General features: G+C 38.2%; 1 long non-coding RNA gene across 1 annotated transcript; it reads right to left on the bottom strand.

Moving 5' to 3' along the window:
• Positions 1 to 286: 286 nt before the first annotated feature.
• Positions 287 to 21668, bottom strand: LOC149773272 (uncharacterized). The gene is made up of 3 exons (XR_016417403.1): positions 20263 to 21668; positions 9751 to 9865; positions 287 to 388 (listed from the first exon to the last, which is right to left on the bottom strand). It is a non-coding gene; the product is annotated as an uncharacterized LOC149773272 (long non-coding RNA).
• Positions 21669 to 21764: the final 96 nt, after the last annotated feature.

Below are 21764 nucleotides of genomic sequence, written 5' to 3'. Positions count from 1 at the left end.
ACTTGTCATTTCTGGCAAGTGGATGGTGCAATCAATTTGCACAAAGATGAATTTATTTCATCCAAATATTTCATGTGAATAAAAATTCCAAATGGAGGCACTTGTCCGATCAGACAAGATATATGCATATTGTAGTTAGCTGGACTCTAGCTCTGATAGTCCTGGGCAATAGGATAAGCTGATTTTGTTATCAGTTTAGAAATGCATCCGCTTTGCAAATACTATGCTTTAAAAGACGAAACTGAATCCAATATTAATGAAATAAGAGTCATTTGGATTACCTTGTTTTTTATCATTCTGCGTTGGTTGGGTGCATATTTGAGGGTCTCTGATATGGTCTCTTCCATTCCATTTGCCTTTGCTTTGCCATTAGTTTTCAAGCAGGCTTCTGCATGAGTAATACAATGTTTTAAAATAAGTTTCACAACAAAGGATGCATTGCATTTTTCTAAATGCCAGCAATAATCAATGGAATATTTTTAAAACATGTACTTTGAAATGTGTCTCAAGTTACTTTATCAATTCATTTAAAAATCTCTGGCAAGTCACATGAAAAACACAATTTAAATCAAGCCATACTTACTTATCAAAGACTTTCTCATTCACATCCTTTACCTCACACAATAAATATCAGCAACACCAACATTAAATTCACACAATCAGTACAAAACCTAGGTGTTACTCTGGACAGTACTCTCACATTGCACCAACATGTCATGAACATATGCAAGGCTGCGTATCTTGAGCTGAGACGCATCAGCTCCATTCTCAGATATCTTTCAGTTGATGCCACTAAAACACTTGTGTGTTCATTACTGCTTTCAAGACTGGACTATGGTAACTCAATTCTGTCTGGTTCATCTTAATATCTACTGCAGAGACTTCAAAAAGTTCAAAACATAGCTGCTTGGATCATACTTAGAGTACCACAATCAGAGCACACCTCCCCGCTGCTCTGTACCCAACACTGGCTATCCATTCGATCCAGAATCAAACACAACATTAGTTCTCTGTGCTACGTTTCACTGACAGACTCTAGTCCAACATACCTATCCGACCTCACCTATGTGTACACACAAGCAAGATACTTACACTCCTCTTCCGACAATCATATACTCATTATTCTCACTATGAAAACAAAGTCACATGGACAGCATTCTTTTGCATACCAGGGCCCAGCAACATGGAATGAATTGCCCACTGAACTTAGACACAAAGACACAGTGATCCCATTCAAGAGTGCTCTCAAAACTACTTATTCTGACTACAAAAACAAACTTAATGACTTAATAATGTTAACTACCTTAAATATTCTCAGCATGTTTTTTATGTTTTCTAATTTCATGGTGTTTGTTTTTGTAATCATATCATTGTGTATGTTTTTATGTTGTCTAATGTTGCAAAGCGCTTAGAGCTTCTAAAGATTAGGCGCTATACAAAGTCCTCATTATTATTATCATTATATTTAGCTTGGATGAATATTTTTTAAATCAGTGGCCATAACTAAAAAATGGGATTTTGTTTTATGATCATAAAAGTATGTTGGACACCATCCATGATGTACAATGCTGTCTGACATTTCTATGCACCTAAGGTTTCCATCTCAAATATTAAAGCAAAATGCATACCGAATTTGACAGATTGATGAAAATAAAAAAAAGCAATGCTTACCATTTGAAAAGAGGCAATTGTCACTAGAATATTCTATTCAAAATGATATTAATTTTGGACACAGGGGATACCACCCCCATGTTTTCCTGACTCGTGATATGTCGGCCTATTCTGTGCACAGCTTTAAAAGATGTAATGTTTATCCATCGAGCTATAGAAATGAAATACATTTACTGTAGACTGTTTCTGTCAGCAGTTAAGTTGAGTAATTAGGTCAGGTTTATAGCTAGTTTACAAAATTCAATGTAGAATGCCAATAAATGACAAGATATATTTTTGCAAACTAAAGTGATCTTGAAAAAAGATTAGTAAAGTTTAACATTTTATAAAAAATAAGCTATTATGTGGAAAAGAAACAACAATGAAATAGGATGCAATGTGTTTACGTCTAGTTTTGGAAGGTACCGTCATAATTGTACCGTAGTTTAATGGGTGGAAAGGCCATTGAAAGGTAAGGGCAGTGCGGAGACCATCGAGTATGTTCCAGAATAGCTGAATCTTTGTAGATACATAGATCCATTCGTAACTTCAGTCCGCAAGCGAAACACTGTACTTCGTATCCCAATCCTGACTCGGGTCCGAAGTAGACAAATCCTGTTCTAGCTAAAACATACGAAGAAGGTAATCCTTCCCTATCCGTAGGCCATTTTTGAAACGTGTCCAATCGACGGGCACAATCACAATAGTCAGGTAAGAAGACTGGAAAATGGTAGGGTTTGAACTTGGAGTTCTCACTGGATTTCTCACTCGATTCTTGCTGCGGCGAAGTCATCCTTCTGGTGGGTGGCTATCCTCTTACAACCAATGTTTTATACCGACATGTCCATACGGCAAAGTAAAGTGGGTGGGAAGCCGCACTCGCTTCTGCTACACGATTTGATAGACTTTTTCCAAGGGTCGACTGACGATGTGGTGTGTGGGTAAACGTACAATCTTGTTGGGTTGATAGGTGGTCACTTTCTCTAGACTGCAAGGCTTCTTTCAATATGCCAAAGTTGACCACTCGACTGGTACGATAATTCAGAGTAAGTCCTTTCACTTTACACTTCGTGTGCACTTCTCCTTGTTTGTCCCAGTATTCGTAGCCGTAATTTTTAGGACCACCACTAACGAAACTTAGAATCTTGTCATCGGGGTGCTTGTCTGTCCAGGCTCCTAAACGGTCTCCTTCGATGTCAGGGTGCTGTTGACTCGGGTGATCGATATAAATGCAACTGTCCATGTCAAAGTACAAGACACGTTCCCCTAACAGTTCTAAAGCTTCGTACAATTTTAAGCGAGCATGAGCTGTCATGTAAGCTGCAATGATGACATTTCCAAAGGGGTCATCTTCTACAAAGTTCAGATCTTCTTCGTAATTCACCAAGATCAAATCCTCACGAACGACGTCCACGTGTTTCATGAATTTGGCTTTGTCGTGAATCATCTGAAAGTAGCGGGAAGGTTCGGTCAAATACTCCGTCTTGGGTAAACACGGTCATTGTGCCATTTTACCCCACAAGCAATTTAACATCACTTTGGCAAACGATCGCCTGCCTTCGTTTTTCTCAATGTGATTTAAAGTAATGCCTTCTTGTGCCCAGAATTTCTCTCTGAATGTCTTTTGGTCTTCGGGAGTGTGACACCAGGACAGATAGCCACTGGCTTCTTGCTCAGTTTCAAAAAGGCATCCACGTAGTCTGCGAAAATGCCTTTCTGCGTGGGGTCACCCTTGTGGAATTATTGTGTCTTGGGAAAGTGGCAAATTTCGTACACTTCTAACAGTTGGTATCCCATGTTCAGAGCTTTGAACAATTCTACGCTGACCCATGTCCCCGTCAAGGCCCGTTCTTCCTGGGTGTGATGACAAGGTTGATCTTGGTTGCACGTTTCAGCACAAGTACGGCACAAAGGAAACACAAGTTTGCCTTGGCAATGGCGAGGTAAGACGGGATGGTATAGGTTCGTGGGAGGCAAAACTTTGCACTTGATCAAGCCTTCGTATTGTCGAATGTTTTTTAGGTCGATGTGTTCGGTGAACAATTGTGGGTGCCCTGCAGGAAAGCAACAATATTTGCACACATAGGGATACAGTGAACACACGTCCAAGTATTTGATTTCTTCTCCTTTCTCTTCGTCAGCTTGGTACAGCAAACAGGTGGCATTGGTCCTTCCTCCGTACAAACTATTACTTGGGTTCAGGGGGTCCATGAACTGGTAACTTTCCATGAGGCGTTTAAACTCAGGATCGGTGTTCAAACGGTGATTGTATTTGTGTTCCCACATTTCCACCACTTGGTATCCTTCCTGTTCTAACTTTAGGCGTGGCTGACAAATGGCCTGGTACAAGTCTTCCATGGTTCGTTGTAAGAACTGATTTTTAGTGCCGCGGTCAGGGTAACAGACGGGACATCCGTGAAATAAGCAACCATTAAACTCGTACATGATCTTGGGGTTTTCTAAGTCCCAGCCATTGACCGAATGCATTCCGATGATCTTTCGCCCTGTCCGTTGCGGGCATGCTGAATCCATTTGTCTTCCTTGTCGCACAAGTAATGCAACCAGCATGGGGCTTTGACCGAGTATTGACGTTTGACATAGTTGGTCGTTTGAGGACTGATGACAGCCACAGTGTTTTCAAGCATGAATCGTTGTTGGTAGACTAAGGAACACGCTTTGGCAATGGTGCAAGCCTCTTTTAAATGATCAACCCCTCCGTGTTCCATGAACAGTTCTCGAAATTTTCCACAGCATCGCCGTAAAATGTCCATGTCGGAACGACGATACTTTAGCATTTCTTCCTGAAAGTCGAAAGGGTCGGAGGCGTGAGCCTGGTACCAAGCGTAGAAAGTTTCTCGTTCAGTACGCATGTTGTCAGGGTCGTAATAGTGAGCCTGAGGCAAATGGGGTAGAACGGCGTGTTGATTGGCTTCTGTATTGAAAAAGTGTGGAAAGTACCCTTTAGCCATTTCTGTCATTCCAAACATTTTAGGCATTCGACTCAAAGGCATGGCTAAGTAGCTCATCGAATCTTTAAACTGCACTTGTCCCACTTGCATGAAAATGATTTTGGCTCCGTTCAAAGTGATTTTAGGACGCTCGATGCCACGTTCCGTATAACATCTCAAAAGAAACTGTCCATCGTATCCGGAGAAATTGTGAGCCATCACCGTGGCATGGTGATGACAATCTCCATAATAATGTTCGATGTCCTCTTGGCTCCACGTCTTGTCGATGGGGTCTAAGACCCATTGTGTGAAATCGGCTAGTGTGTTCAGTCCTTGAAAGATTTTTTCACGCCCTCCAGGAATCTTACTGCAGTAAGGGCAATAACTCAAGATAGGTTCTTGAATCACTTCTCGCACGCTCGATGAGCCACGCAGAAATTAGGAATGTGAATACTGGTCTCTTGCATGCATTCGAAATCGAAAAAGATGAAATTGCCTTTCTTCTTCTTGTGACCATCCTCTTTCTCTGGTTGGGATTGGTATTTTTGTATGTAGCATTGGTGTTCCAAGTCCACAATGCAGTGACAAATGTGACATTTTTTCTTTCCTGAACATACGTGTGCCTTGGTACTGTTGATACATAGACCTTGTCCACACATTGGGCACAATCTCAGGAGTTGACAAGCACATTTCTTCTGTGAACCTTGCATCTTCAGATGTTGTTGGTAACAGGCAGGGCTGACAAATGTGCGCAGACAAGCAGGACAATGCACTGGTTCTTGCCCTTCGCTCAGACAGGGTTGAGAGGCCAAACATCCTGAGCATTTCGATCCACAATGTTTGTGTTGCTCTCGATTATTATAACCATCATAAGTCACATTTCTCACAGTAATATTTGTATCCCAGGAATCCAGTGATAGTGGTAATGGTATCGAAATGGTCATCGTGATGATAGAGGTGAATGTATTTTCCATCCTTAAAGTCTTTCCCTCGAAACAACAGAGACCCGCGCACTTCTTGAGGGTGCACTTTCAAGGTGTATCGTGGAGCTAGGGCATCTTGCAATTTTTGCATCTCAGGAATGCCACAGGATGTGTCTTTGGACAGGCATGCTTGTTGTAACAGAAGTTCTGCTTCATTTCGTTGTTTGGCTCGGTTCGATTTTCGAATGTTCTCCCAGGCTCTTTTCCATTCTACCGTGTCGTTCTTGTCGGCATAGGTTCATCCCACCACGATGGCTCGGGCTAAACACATGTGGTCTTGAAAATTGTTAATTTGGACAAGACTTGTTTTGGTAATGCGAAGGTTGTTGACCAATAAGGTCTTTCTGCATTGTCCGGTCCCTTGAGGAGGAGAGACGTGGGTCATGTCCAGTGTGGCTTTTCCATCGGTGATGTCAAACTGGTCATTAGATTGTTGCACGTGTTGAATCTTGTCCATGACTTTGGAAGTGGTCAATTCTGCAGGGCTGCTAAACTCGATCCAAACAGGGGATTTCAAGCCATCATGTTGTATGGAAAGTCTCAAGCGATCATCTTCTTTGGGTTGACATTGTCGCTTGAGTGTGGTGAGCAAAGAATCCCACATGTCGGTGATGAACCCTTTTGCTTTCTCTAACAGTACTTCAGACTTGAAATCTTTAAACTTCACTGTGTATTTGTAAGCCGTAGTTCTAAATTTTCTAGAGGGACGCTTTTCCGTCTCTCGAATGTCATAGTACTTTTCAGGGTTGACTAAGGGTGGTAAACTTTGTTTAGAGGGTTTGGATTCTGGTTCACTCATGTCCTCTTCAAAATCACTGGCATGAATTTGTGCCAAGACTTCAGCCCTAGTACGAGGCGATAGATCACGTTTCTGCCTCTTACTTTCTTCTTCTTTCTTCTCAAATGAATTGGATCATTTCATCTCGATAGCAAAAAGTCAAATGACTAAAGTTTAAACACCATGGATTAATTTATAGTCATAGCAGACCAGCGTATATAAAGGGTATGTGTCTTGTCCTTTCACTATTCATTTCACTCTCAAACTGAGCACAACAATGGAAGAGACTACCAAGATCGAACGTTTCATCAGAGCTTTGCGAGGGGTCATTAGAAAATTCTCTTCAGACCAGCCGAGGGACTACTCTCCTTCCTTTCAAGATAAAAGTCAAGATACTTGCTATATCTGTCAGAAGAAAGGGCATTGGTCTTCAGAGTGTCCAGACCGTCAAAAAAGAAAAAAAAGGGGTTAGAAGAGACAAAAGTCAAGATACCTGTTATTATTGTCAAGAAAAAGGACATTGGTCACCAGACTGCCCAAAAAAGAAACAAGAGGAGTCAGAAGAAGAGAGGGATTCTTCAGAGGAAGAGGAAGAAGAAGAGGAAGAAAACAGACAGGTGAAGAAAAAGAAACAGGAGAAGAAAAGAAGGGAAGAAAGTGAAGAGGAAGAGGAGGAAAAGACTATGACGGTGAAGAAATTAAAAAAACAGAGAGTGAACAATGAGACAGAATAAGTCTATGAACTTTTTAAAGTGCTCTGTTGTGAATTGTGAATTGTAAATATTTATAAAAGAATAAATTAATTATAAAAGGTAAGTGTCTTTGGGTTTTGATTTTAAAATAAGAACCTACACTCACGCACACTCATACACAGACAGGTACTATTGGGTAAAATGGTTTTTATTAGTTATTGGCAATTGAAAGCCTATCTCTTTTCGAGAGACGTGGATGGCCCTGAAAAGGGCCTTTTTTGGTGTAAGGGGTGAGTTTAAACAATCAACTTTAACTGTCTTAAGCCTTTGCCATGGCCAAGGCCTACTTCTGGACTGCGTACTGTTGATGATGATTTCGTTGAAATCACTAAGGATGGTGCAGTTGGCGTAGTCACAGGGTTGGAGTGTTTAGCTTGGGAAGGTCATATTCTCTTCGGCCGTAATAAAGAAGTCTGATACATCTGTTTCAGACTTCTTAACTAAAATGTCTAACACTACCGTGACCGTTCGATTTTGACACCCTTGTTTCTTTGCTGCTGCGTCTTCTTCTTGTTGTTTTTTTCTTACCTCTTCTTCTTGCTGCTGTTGCTGTAGGAGAAAAGCTTGTTCCGCTTCCTTTTGCTGTTGTATAAATTTCTCCAATTCTTCTTTCTGTCTCTGTCTAAAATTTTCCATGTGCGGTAATGAAGGAGAAGGTGACGAAGGTTCAGGAACAAATTCTTGCAAGGTAAAAAAATCCACAAAATCCCAATTCACCTCTTCTGAAAGTAAGTCTGGGTTCCCTTGGGTAGTCTCCACCATCAGTGCACCCAAACTGATCGTTTTCTGAGTTTCCGTCATGTTGAAAAACTGTCGCTTAGATTGACTACGCACAGGCGCTAGCGAATCTATATAGACTATGTGACGTCACAGACTGCTCTCTTCGGATTGGACGTGGGCTGACTGAATTTTGTAACGCGTGTTTGGATTGGTCAACAAACTCAATCCGTTTCAATCCTTCCTCTCCCTATAAATAAGTACAGTTCACTGCATTCCTTCACCTGTTACTCAGCACCCCAACATGTGGACCGATGTACAATCTTCAACGCTTGTGTCTTCGATGATGTTCCGGACGGACATATCAATGTATGTCCGATCCAACTGGACAGTTATCCACAGGACAGACACCAGCCTGTGGATGCGAAGAATCTTATGTGGAGCATCAAGGATGCCTCAAAAGAGTCTTAATCTATGGTCCTGCAGTCAGGCACAGCCTAAGGTCAAGAAGAAGATGTCACAGATGCCCTTTATGTTAAGGGTATATTAACATAAAACCAAAGGCCCTTTTCAGGGCCATTCCTATCTCTCGAAAAGATCTTGACTTTCAATTGCCTACCCCTTTTTTTATTTTTTTGTTTAAAAAAATAATAAAAAAATAGAGACCCCTCCCTGTTTCAATTTTCGCCTGTTCCATTTTCATAGACCCATCAGGTCGGGACCTTATTAAAATAGGGTCCCGACCCTGTTCCATTTCCCCTAGTCCCAAGACAGTCCCACGATTTATTCCCCATGTTCAATTTCCCTTGTCCCTAGAGTGAATAGTTTTTTTTCTTTCTCCCATGTTAAATTCCCCTTGTCCCTAGAATGGATATTTTTTTTTTTTCTCCCATGTTAAATTACATAGTCCCCAGAGTGGATATACCCTTTTTAACATGGAAGTTCCCTAGTCCCTAGACCGTCCCTATTCACTACTACCATTGTCATTACCAGCCTGAAACCCAATTTAATGCCATTTGTATAAATTCATTTCAAATAAATATTATGATATAGTTGAAGTGTAAAGTCAAGCAAGTATTCTGTTTGCAGATTTTACATTTTAGGTATTATAGTAAAGTCATATTTTCTCTTGTTTAGTAAACTTTATTGCAACTGGTTCCAAAATAGTAAATCTTATTTAATGTTCATTCACCAGAATAGGTATTAATACAATCCCGAATTAACTGTATGGTACTAAAATATACCCTGATCTTGTGTGAGATTGTAATATACAGAACTATACCTCAAGACAACAATAATATATTGAATTTATATTGTATCAAGACTGTCATGGTTATGAACTCCAACTTTATTCAGGTTTTTTCATAATAAATGATCATCTTGTGCTATGGTTGAAAAGAAATCAAAGTTCAGTTTAACTCCATTCTCTCCACATTTGTAAGTTGTTAAGAGGCATACTCATCCTCAGTGTTATAGTAAAATGTAATCTTATTTGGATCAATCTTGGTGGTGTAATATATGAATGGAGAAAGAATATTATCATCCAGATTAAAATATGTTTTATTCAGACTCTACTAAAATTTTTAGTTGGATATGGGTTACGGAGCCTGATGTGTACGAACAAGGCAATGTGTACCATGACCTTTTTAATTTAACATTTTAAACTCCTGCAGAAGAAAGAGATTTTTTAGATCCATTAATCTGTATTAACAAAAACATTTCTTCAGTATGATTTTCAATTACTTAGTATTGACAAAACTCATATTTTAAAGTTGTTGTTTTTTTGTGTTTGGTTTGGCCTTTTATGGTAAACCAACACAAGTAAGTTATTTAGTGCCAAGGCACTTTAAGTATAGTGCCTTGCCCAAGGACACACCATGGTAGCTAACCCAGGTTGGTCTGATGGTAGAATTTGAACCTACCTTATTTCACAGGTCCAGAAAGCTAACCACTGAGCCACTACAGCTCCCCATCTTATAGTGGAATGCTGGTATACTTTATGATCAAGAAGGATGGGTTGGGGTATGCATGTTGCATCTGAAAAAAGTGATGGAATTTTTGTTTACATAATATTTTAGTCATACAATATGAATCATTTTCTATAGATTTAAGATGTATCAGATCAAGTTAAGAAAAATCATATATTCTGTTTCCTGGGAATGTACTAAAATTCACTGTTATTGTTTGATTTTTTGGTAGTAAGCTTACTTGGTATTTTTTTCTTTTTAACTTGAATACCTAATTTGTTAACATCCTATTCTAAATCTTCAGAGTTCTGTCTATTAAGTGACAACTGTTGATACATGTAGGGAAGTTTTTGTTTATATCTTTTGATTTTTGTGATTCTGGAAGTTGCAGTATTTGTTGTTGTATTATAACCATTTCAGTAATTTAATGAATGCAGAGTATACTGCTCTATAAATGAAATTTAAGTGAAAATAATGTAAAAGTATGTTTCACTGCAAATATAAATTGTTTAAAATAATATATCATTTATCATATGACTATTCAATTGTGGTAACTAGTATTCCATCCAATATCTATATATTAAAATATGTCTTTTCATACAGCTGGTGATCATTTAGATACAAGTCCAATTGAACATAATCAAATTATCAATGCAGGTGTTTTTATTAGTAGTAGTATTGCAAGTATAAGTGTTAGTATTAAGATTTCATATACAGGTATGATAAGTGTATCATAATGTTTAAATGATGCTCCTTGTTACAACATAAAATATGTTCATTGAAACAAATGGTTCACTGGTAAATTGGCAGCAAAGGTCTTCACTGAATTATGTTGCATAAACTATTTTACAATAAAACATATATGATGCATCTCAATTATGATGAATGTGAGGAGGAGGATTAATAATAATGCAATTTAAGTTATCTTCATAACATAAGTTCTAGCAGATGTGTAATTTTTATGTGGTTCATCATCAGTTTGAAACTGGTCTGTGATTTCTGGATCTGGACATACCTGGTCCCCTGCTGTTGTGCTGCTATGGTCTTTACAGTTCATTAGGATATCAGTTACACTTGGTTTACATTTAGAACCCCATGGGATGGAATGCCCAGTTTGAAACTGAGAAAATGGTTAATTATCCATAATATAACTCCTGCAGTTATTATTAGGTTTGATATCAAGGTCTTTCTTTAAAAGCTTTTCAACTCAGGTTCTGTTCTACCATACAGATAAATAAAGTCAAATTCAAGGCTTTCAGATTTGTCCAGTTTGTTTCATGTGTTGCAGCAGACAGACTGTATATTGCCACTGTACCATATAAATATCAGTGCTTAGTCTGCTCTCAGTTGCTGTGGTTTGATTAGTTACAAGTGTCATCACATGTGACTAATTATTGACCAATGTAATGAAACTTGTATAATTAGAAGGCTGTATTTAAAAACTCTAAAGATCTTAAAAAGAAAATTGGATCGGGGTAAGTAAAACCTTTTACTTTGACCATTTGGCTAGAAAATAATTTTCAATAAGTTTAAATTGGATAATAGTAATATAATAATTAATTACACAAATCAGAATAAAAGCTATTTGCATATCCCCTTACAGCTGTTGCTTTTTCATAGTACTAAGTAGAATAAAGTATAGTTAAGACAGATAAAGAAATATCCCGTCATATATACCTTACATCAAATAAAGAAACTCAAGATGGATAACAACAAAATTAATGTCACATCATCAAATAGTTATCTCAGCTGCCTGGTCAACCTAAAGGCAGATAAACTAAGGCAAACTTACTCCGAAGCAGTCTCATCCCCCCTAAGAGAAAAACGACAGATACAGTTCTTAACGCCAATTTTCAACTCGACCCCAACTGACTCGATGAATAGACTCTACCTGTCACCAAGCGTAAACGAGAATGTGGACAATCTACCGAGTAACCGCAAAACTACATCCGACATGAGTACCCAAACTGAGGAACAATACTCAACAAGCACAAAAACAACCCAGACCACGCTGGTTAAAAACACTAGCAGCCAGGGGACTCAAACTGAGAACCTACTAGATGAAACAGAACGCCCTCACCCTACCACAAATAAAGCAGTCACACACGACTCAACAAAAGGTAAGAATAATAGGAAAACCAAATCCCAAATACCAGTTAGAAAGAATAAGGAACACACTAACTGTCAATACAAGACCCAGCAAGCCGGTTATGGACAACGAAACAAAGTCAGCTAAAGAGACAAACACCAGGGGAAAAAAGACCAGTCTGCAAAATATCCAAAACAAGAAACACCCCGCTGAACTGACTCTCTTCGTCAAGGGAGTAAATTCCAAAATAACGAAGTTAGCCTTTAAAACCATAGCATGGCAATTGAACAAACATCACCAAGGAGAATTCACGCTTACAAGCACTAGAGACGACTTGCTGATAATCAAATGCACCACTGAACAACAGATTGCCAAATATATGGAAATTGAAAGAATAGGCCAAATAAATGTTCAGGTCACTAGACACAACAGAACAAAACAACACATAGACCCAAACCCCCCAAAAACACACAACAAAGGAGTCATATACGTATCAACTCAAAATAAAACCAATGAAATAGTAGACTACATAAGGAGTAAAGGACAGGAAGTAGAGAAAGCAATCCGCCTAAAAACAAGAAGGGGAAAGGATAGCACTGCAGTGGTACTCTTTTTTAAGGGTGCCACCCCAGAAACTATCAAAATAGCCGAAAAACTCGAGGCTAAAAAAATTTTTGCTTTCAAAAACAAACCACGGTTCTGTGGCAACTGCAAAAATTGGGGGCATTACTCTAAGAGTTGCGGAAACCTATTCCGGTGCAATCAATGTGGTCTTCACCACCCAGACCGGAAAACATGTAGCGCCACCAATCAGCACTGCGCTAACTGTAGTGGTAACCACAAACCAAACCACGCAGAATGCCCCAGGGCTCTTAGAGAAGCCCTAATAGTCGAATATATGATCTCCCATGGGGTAAACTATAAGCAGGCCAAAACAAAAATCAGGATACCAAAAACAAAATAAATAGGTAGCACCCTCACTGGTAGGAAACACGCATAAAATGAAAACAACAGTAAATTAAACAAACTATTAAGACTTTTTGCACTAGAGATGGATTCCAGAGCAGAAATCAAAATATGGCAATGGAATGCACGCGGCCTTAGGGCCCACGCTGACCAACTAAATAACAAAATACTTGAACAGGAAAGAAAACCAGATGTTATATGCATACAGGACACCCACCTAAATGATACCTCACGTATCCCAAACATCATAGGCTACAACACCAAATACCTAAAGCATCGATCCCCCACAGCAAGAGGAGGGGGGTTAGCAACCTTTGTTAGAGATGGAATTACATCAGAAATGCATAAATTAACAGATAGTAGACCGCCCAATGACTTCGAAATACAGATAGTCAAAATAACCGCTCAAACTAAGCAGGTACTAATCGTTAACCTCTATGAAACAAATGAGCAGCGCAATTTAAGTGCAGACGAAACAATCAAAATGATTAAAGACTGTGGAGAATGGGTGGTAATATGCGGGGACTTCAATGCGCACAATGAACTATGGGGGAGTCAAAAGACGGACATTAAAGGAAAAATTGTAGAAAAATGGGCACAAAAATGCAACTTAGTTTTTCTAAACAACGGAATGCACACCCGGATAGATGACAGAACAGGCCACACATCAGCAATAGACCTATCTCTATGCACACCAAGATTAGCAGGCATTTCTGATTGGCAAGTTGATGAAAGCGACCCTATGGGAAGTGACCATTACCTTATAAATATAGAAATACAAATTAGAATACCTCAAAATAAAGCGTCCTTCACACCAAGATGGAAATACGAACAGGCCAACTGGATTAGGTTCAAACAGATAGGTGACTCAATCGACCCAGAAACCATATATCACCGGGACATTGACACCTTTAATGACAAATTAATAGAAACCATTAACACAATGGCCCAAGAAACAATTCCTAAAACTAAAGGAGTAGCACCCAAACCCACGGTGCCCTGGTGGAATAATGAATGTAAAATAGCAATTAAAGAGAAAAAAAGAGCTCTAAACAAATTCAAAAGAACTAAAAATAATAGGGACTTTAACTACTACAAGGAAAAGGAAAAAACTGCCAAACAAACTATTATGATAGCTAAACAAAACTCATGGAGAGAATTCTGCTCAAAACTAGATATTAACACAAAATCGAAGGAGGTGTGGCAAAGAATTAAAAAAATGAGAGGCAAAACTAAATCAATAACCCCCAACATACCTGGACAAAACAACAAACATAAGGCAGAATTATTCGCAAACTATTTCGCCAACATGTGTAGCAATACCAACTTAGAGGATAAGTTTAAAAGTCATAAAAGGCAATTTGAGGAAAGCAACTCTGACAACATAAAGGAAGCAGGAAATAATGACGGCCCACTAAACCTTCCGTTTACAGAAGCCGAATGGAGAAAGGCCCTCGCCGGCAAAAAGACCACATCCCCCGGGGAGGACACTTTGGGGTATGAAATGTACAAGAACCTACCCAAAAAACTTGTCACAATTGCACTTAACCTCATTAATAAAATATGGGAAACCGGTACCATACCTATAAGATGGAAAAAGGCAGTAGTGGTCCCGATTCTTAAGCCTGGAAAACCCTCAAGCGATATAAAATCATACAGGCCCATATCACTAACAGACAATATATGTAAAATAATGGAAATTATGGTAAACAACAGGCTGAAATACCATTTAGAAAGCAAAGGACTACTAGCTAATACACAGAGCGGGTTTCGCAACTACCGAAGCACAATAGACCAACTCATGAGACTAGAAACCGCTGTCAAATTAGCATCTAGAGAAAAATTTTAAAAATCCAGATATGTTACAGCCATCTTCTTAGACATGGAAAAAGCATATGATCTAATGTGGACTAAGGGACTGATAAGTAAACTTAAACCATACGGAATAACTGGCAATATATACAAATTTATTGCTAACTTCCTAACCGATAGAAAGATACAAGTCAGACTAGGACAAGACTACTCCGAACGATACAAACTGGAAAATGGCACGCCACAATGAAGCGTAATCAGCCCAACTTTATTTAATATAATGATAAACGACCTGGAAACAGCGGTAAAACCCAACCACCTTGACTTATCCCAATTCGCCGATGACAGCGCCGTATGGAAAACTGGCAACCCGGCCAGCAGAGAAACGACCAAGCACTTACAAAAAGGACTAAACGATATAGGAAATTGGACAGATAAATGGGGATTTAAATTGTCACCTCTAAAAACAGTAGGCATAGTTTCCAATCCGGGAGGTGGCCACCCCCACCCACTCCAAACTTAACCCTAAAGGGGGTACCCATCAAATTCGAAAAACAAGCGACACTCCTAGGTATGGTATTCGACCACGAACTCACGTGGGCAGCTCATATCCAAGAACTCGTAACGAAGTGCAAACGAGACATCAACCTCCACAGAAACCTCAGAGGGGTGAATTGGGGGGTTGATCAAAAAACACTCGTTACCCTATATAGAGCACTTATAAGAGCAAAATTGGACTACGGTTGCCAGGTATATGGAGCGGCGAACGCCACGTTACTAAAGAAACTAGACACAGTCCAATCAAAAGCGCTAAGGGTATGCACCGGCGTCCTAAATGGTACCCCCACACAAGATATCTTAATAATAGTAGGAGAACCCCCGCTAGACCTAAGGCGGAAGGAATTGATGCTGCGATACTCGACTCGAATATCAATACACCAACCCAACCACCTCACGCTACAAGCCCTCTTAGCATGCGACAAACCAGTCGATACAAAAGGAAAAAATAAAAAAATACCTAGTGGGAAAATAATTATAGAATTAAAAAGGAAATTTCAAATCGCAAATATCAACCCAGAAAAAATAAGGTACTACCCAGACCCCCCGTGGACCTGTCCCACACCACAAATAGATCTTAGCTTACGTAAACTAGGACAAAAACAAAATGACCCGATAGGACTAAGAGCATCAATACTAACGTACATTGACAACAAATACGAGACATACACGCAAATCTTCGCAGATGGATCAAAAACCAAAAATCCAAATAAAACTGCAGCAGGGATAGTGATCCCAAAATTAGATGTCACCGTTGGAAAAAGACTCCCAGACCAATGCGCTATATACATGGTAGAATTCATGGCAATACTAATGGCATTAACATACGTCAAAACATACCCCACAACTAAGGCAGTCATTCTAAGCAACTCTTACAGTGTACTACAATCGTTAGCAACGGACCAATCCAAGAGCAGACCTAATATGATTAATCATGCAAGATCGCTACTTAAAGAGATTGAAAAAAACAACAAACACGTTGAATTCGTATGGATACCCTCTCACATCCATAATCCCATGCAATGACAAAGCAGATGCAGAAACAAAAAACGCCACAAACGAACCAAAAGCCCAAAATATAGCATACAGCGTCACTGAAATCAATAACATGGGACAAGATCAATGACATGTGGCAAGAGCTATGGGAAAAATCGGATGCAAACAGTCTAATACACACGATGATGAAAAAAGTAAGTAGAAAAGTCGAAAGTCCGACCTTCAAAAATCCATACGATATAACAATAATAAATAGAATAAGAACAGGTAAAACACTATTGGCAGGATGCGCAGGGAAACACATAAAAAGGGGACCAACCGAAAACTGCCCCTACTGCCCAACTCCAGAAACAATCGCACACTTAATAAATATATGCCCCAAATACAACCAGGAAAGGGCCGAACTAAAATCTCAACAGGAACAAATAGGAGAACGGTGGACATACCCGGAGTTACTTGTGGCAAAAAACAATAACATAGGAATGACCTATAATAACATCATGACATTCATTAACAAAATAGGCAAAAGGGGACAAATCTAAACCGAATGAAGGGTTGGGTATAAAGAGAGACCATGTAAAGAAATTAAAACCAATAAACCTAAAAGATCGAACCAAAAAAGAAAAAAACCAATCAAAATATTACAAATCACTGTTTGGGAATTGTGACGGCCGGCTCGGGCTAGTGGGTTCACAGACTGACACTGCCGCTCATAACCCGAACAATAAAAACCAGATAAGGACGAATATTACAAAATCACTGTTTTGGAATTATAATGGCATGCTAGGCCCCGTAGGTTCAAAAAAAAAAAAAAAATATAAAAAAATAAAAGTAAAAAAAATATACATTAAAATAAATCACAAATAGCTAAGCTAAACAAAAATAACAGGTAAATAGCCAAGTGGTCAAAGCGAAGGGAAACAAAGGCAATCAAACCACCTCCCTCGAAGAAAACATCTCACGGCGAACATGGCAGTATCAAAAGGACGAGAAGACCAAAACAGAAACGGACACGGGATAAGGCAGAAAGAGCTGAAATAAAGAAGAGCAGGAAAAGGCACAGAATGAAGTTAAACGTCCTAAGGCAGTAAAAGAAGAAAGAACAGGACACTTGCAGACCTTGGGGAATGAAGGCAGAAACAATGAAAAGAGTATGCCTCAAATAATCAAACCACCCCCACCCCCCAGTATGAAAAGAATTGCCTTCCCGAAATCAAACAAAATAAATAAGGCCACCCCCCCCCACATCTACTTATAAGTGTGAATGAGAAAGTGAGCGTGAATGTGTGTTGTCGGGATATGTGGGAAAAGCAGAAAAACGAACAAAAATGTCTATAGCTATCACACAAATATAGCATACACACTCCCTACCCACCTTTTTTTTCTTTTCTTTTCTTTTTTTTTTTCTTTTTTACAAACAAATTTTACCACATAGGGCTTTCATTCTGACCCACGAAAGCCCTCTTTTGACCAACAACTTACTGGCCCTGAAACACACTGATTGGTTTAAAGCCACACGTACGAAATACTTAACCAAATTGAGATCTCCAAAACAAAATAAAGGGCTACTAAAAGCCTACTAGATGTGAAAAAATTTCCGGAAAATTCAAGTACGCAAAGTACACAAAATTTAATAGACCTTACAAAAGATAGGAAAATTCACAACTCAGGAATATCTGAAGCGTATGTGACAATCACATGTTTGGCAAGATAGTACAGGAATAGCCCAATAAATATAGGGAACTGGGCATTGATTGCAACGAAAATTTAATAATACTGCTGCTGGTGTGCTTCGGTTACTGCCTGAAATGAGAGAGGAAGGAGATGCAGGATGCAGAAACAGACCACCAACGGAGTACAACGATGGAGAAGGTTGCAGCGACGAGAGCCTGGGCGGGACCTTTTGGGGCACCTGGGCTTCGGCTTGCTTGCTTGGGGGCATTGTATAAGTTAATCGCTAAATTCAAAAAGTACACAAACGTGTACAAACTAAACAGTCGCACATACCGAAAGGTGCACGTGACTTTAATCCAATGAATGAATGAAATGTGTGCTAGAGGGTAGGGTTAGCAGTTATACTCCCAATTATGTTTGTGATGAGCAAAAGCAGCTGCACAAATTTGAGCTTTTAGTTTGGTTCTGGTAGGGTCAAAGGATGCAGGTACATTTTACATTAATTTTTTACTAGAAATAGCTATTTTCAATATTTTTCTGTGACAAGGCAACTAAAAGAATCAGTATGTGCCTTATGCATGAATAAAGTTCACTAGTACTATAACAAATTAGCATACTTTTCATCACCCCTCTACCATCAAGATTTTTTTATATTTACCTCTGTAGCAGACACAAATAAAAGTCGGCAGCTCATTTGCAGACTAAGTTACGCATATGATCTCCAATGCTCATCTAACTGTGACAGGCAGTCACCAACAAGCCAACCTATTTCCATGCCTAACTCAAAGTAAACCTGAACCACATTATAGATTTAGCTTATGTGTAAATTTATAAATGCTAGGCTTGTGATAATTAGGTTCATGCCTTCTACCTTAAAAATTAGAGGGATGTCAAAATACGAAACTATCCAGTGAGACCTATGATGTTAATTTTAATCCCTATGGGATTTGTGACATAAAAAACCCAAATGCTTTATGTATTAAAAGGTAACTAATGGGGGCAGGATCTGCAGTGAATCAATGGTTAGTATGCTAGACTCCTGATAAAAATGTTTGTGTTAAAATCCTGTTATCAAGTCAACCAGGTTACCTACTGCAATGTACCCTTGCCTTACTCCAATTCCCTCAGTACTCAGTAAACAACTAGTGTTGCTGTACATAACAAAACCAGTCCATATTGATTTTACATATTTTACTAAATCCTGACAAAAATAATTCTCTAAATAAAGAATGATTAATATGTGATGGTCTTGCATGTAATCAAACTCTTCCAAGCTTTTAATGATATGAACCGATTTATCAATGTTTATCAAATTTGCATGAAAAACTATTTCTTATTTGTCATCAAATATGTTCAATGTTTTGATCATATAAGCATTTCTGCTACATTAAATCAAAATAATCTTTTTGTCAGAAATAGAGCCCTTATAGTATTTGCAAGGTCAACCAATCAGATGCAGAATTTGAGTTTAATATGAATGAATATTTTTTTTACAAAATTGCTCTTTTGCTATATCTTGATGAGATAAATCTATTCACCAAGTCTGATGAAATTAATGAGAAATAGTTTTAAGAGCAGTAGCAAGAATGGCTAGTGAGATGTAGAACCACCACATTATATGCATAGATTTTGCTTATAGCCTCAGACATACAAGCAAATAATTAAACAAGTCAGATCTAAATTGGATCATAAACACTGTTGTGCAAATCATAAGAAACTCTGCCAATCAGATGCAAGGTCACTTCACTACCATACCTTTATCACACTCATAATAAGCATCATTGTGAAACTTGACTCTATAAGCCCAATGGCCAAGCATGATCAAACTTGAATCAGCAGTAGTGGTTATAACCTCATGTATTTGTATGCATCTTCACTTCTTCAATCTAGATCTCATTTATATAAGCATGTATTCTACGTTTAGTAAAAACTGCACTACATGTATAAATATTGCATGCGGTGGTAACATACTCAGATGAAAGATCACCTTATTATTATTAATGGTTAACACTCATCAAACTTCAAGGACAACTTAATGATTTTAGCCTATATTGTGGAAGTATGGCTTTTAGGCTGGTTAAAAAACTCAACTAATCTTATACATGATCACATGTATATACTTGGATTTTCCTCATTATTAGATTTATCCAAGATGTTGATTTAAGCCCAAAACCAAGTTTTATATAAACAAATTGATCAGAACTATGGACTCCAAAGTAGCTAATTTCTTACTGTTGAAAGACAGAAGGGGATGTGAAATAAATAACACACTCTGGACCATTACATAAACCCACTTAGCCTTTTGACCAGTTGAGATAAAATATCAACAATAATGTTAAATAAGATTGATAAATTATGTTTTCTCACATTACCTCTAGCCCTTTTCAACATGGATGGTATTTTTCTTCCACATATGTCAGCTCTTAATTAGTGGCCCTTTCCCATCATGAATGTTGTAGGTGAAACTCTCAGAATTAGGCTTTTTAATTTATATCTGTAGAAGAAAAAAACTATTGATCTGCATATATCAATGTCACCATTTCTGTATTAGATTAAAATACCATATGTGTGTGTGTGTGTGTGTGTGTTAATTTTAGAATTTAAGCAAACTTGTCTCCATGTGTTTATTTTAAAACTGATGATGATAACACATAACAGGTTCAATGGATAAAATGTTATTTCTTACTTCTTACAACTGCTCATTATATCTGAATTTACATTCAATGTTTGTTTTAATTAACATATTTGGGATATTGGACAAATTATTTATTTTGTAGTTTATCATTATATCATTTACCAGTCTTTTATCATTCAAATATGTAATATAGTACCATTATACTGACTTCATATTCTATATGATATCCCAGCAACACATATTAAGCAGATAAGTGCAAATAAAAATGTTCAGAATGTAAAATTTACTCCAAGCTCAAAGAAGATCAGCAAAAGATAATATCCAACAAATTACCAAACAAAAAGCGAAGTTAACGCAGTTACCTTTATTATGATGTCTCCAACACCAACGGTACTGTACAGCTACGTCTTCTGAGTTTTACCGTCATCTTGTCTTTCAAACCAGAATTAATTTCTTGAGCTCTTACAAAATGAAGAAACTTTTAAATACTATAATTTAAGCAGCTTCTTTACATGCCATCAGATAAATTATGGCACAGTGTTATGTCCGTCAGCAAAACGCAACTTCACATTTGGACGGCGCGCTGTGTGGGCATCGCCGACACAGCAACTGACATGAATTCTCTATTAGCAGACAATGATTCGGAATAAATCCTTCGCAAATCTAACATTCTCGATTTTTCATAGTTCCACTTTTCATTGTTGCATCTGTTTGATTGTACAATTGCTAATGATGTTCAATGAATCAACTTCAATTCATCTGCTGTCTGAAATCCCGGTTCAGTTGGTATTTTCTTCCGCGCATGATGCCGTGTAAATAAAAGATACGGTCGACATTCAAAGTGGTTTAGGTTAATTTATTATTTTTCTTTATTAAGGTCATTTGCAGAAAGTGTTTCGCTAGGGTGAGAAAAAAAAAATATAACAAAAAGAAAACTTTCTTTTCCAACGCTAATACTGTATATATTTCAATTTGTGATTGATGCTATAAATAAAAAAAAATGATAATAAAGCATTTTAGCCCGTGGCTTCGGCACGGCACTCGTTTTTGTGGGTTTTTTAAAATGTTGTTAGTGTTGTTTTGGGGTTGTTTTTTGTGTGTGTACCACACTAAAAAACATACCAGGTATTAGGCCTAACGTAGGAAAAGAAATTATCCTCTATTTATTACTATTCTTACTGTCAAATGCCGCAAAAGTGATCAAATTGCTATTAAGATTTTGTTTTGTATAACACTTAA

Source organism: Sinohyriopsis cumingii, unplaced genomic scaffold (assembly GCF_028554795.1).
Source record: "Sinohyriopsis cumingii isolate HCF-2022 unplaced genomic scaffold, ASM2855479v2 utg000701l, whole genome shotgun sequence".
In the NCBI taxonomy this organism is placed as follows: Eukaryota; Metazoa; Mollusca; class Bivalvia; order Unionida; family Unionidae; genus Sinohyriopsis; species Sinohyriopsis cumingii.
Note: the sequence above shows the minus strand (reverse complement) of the source record. Positions and strands in the feature narration are given on the sequence as shown.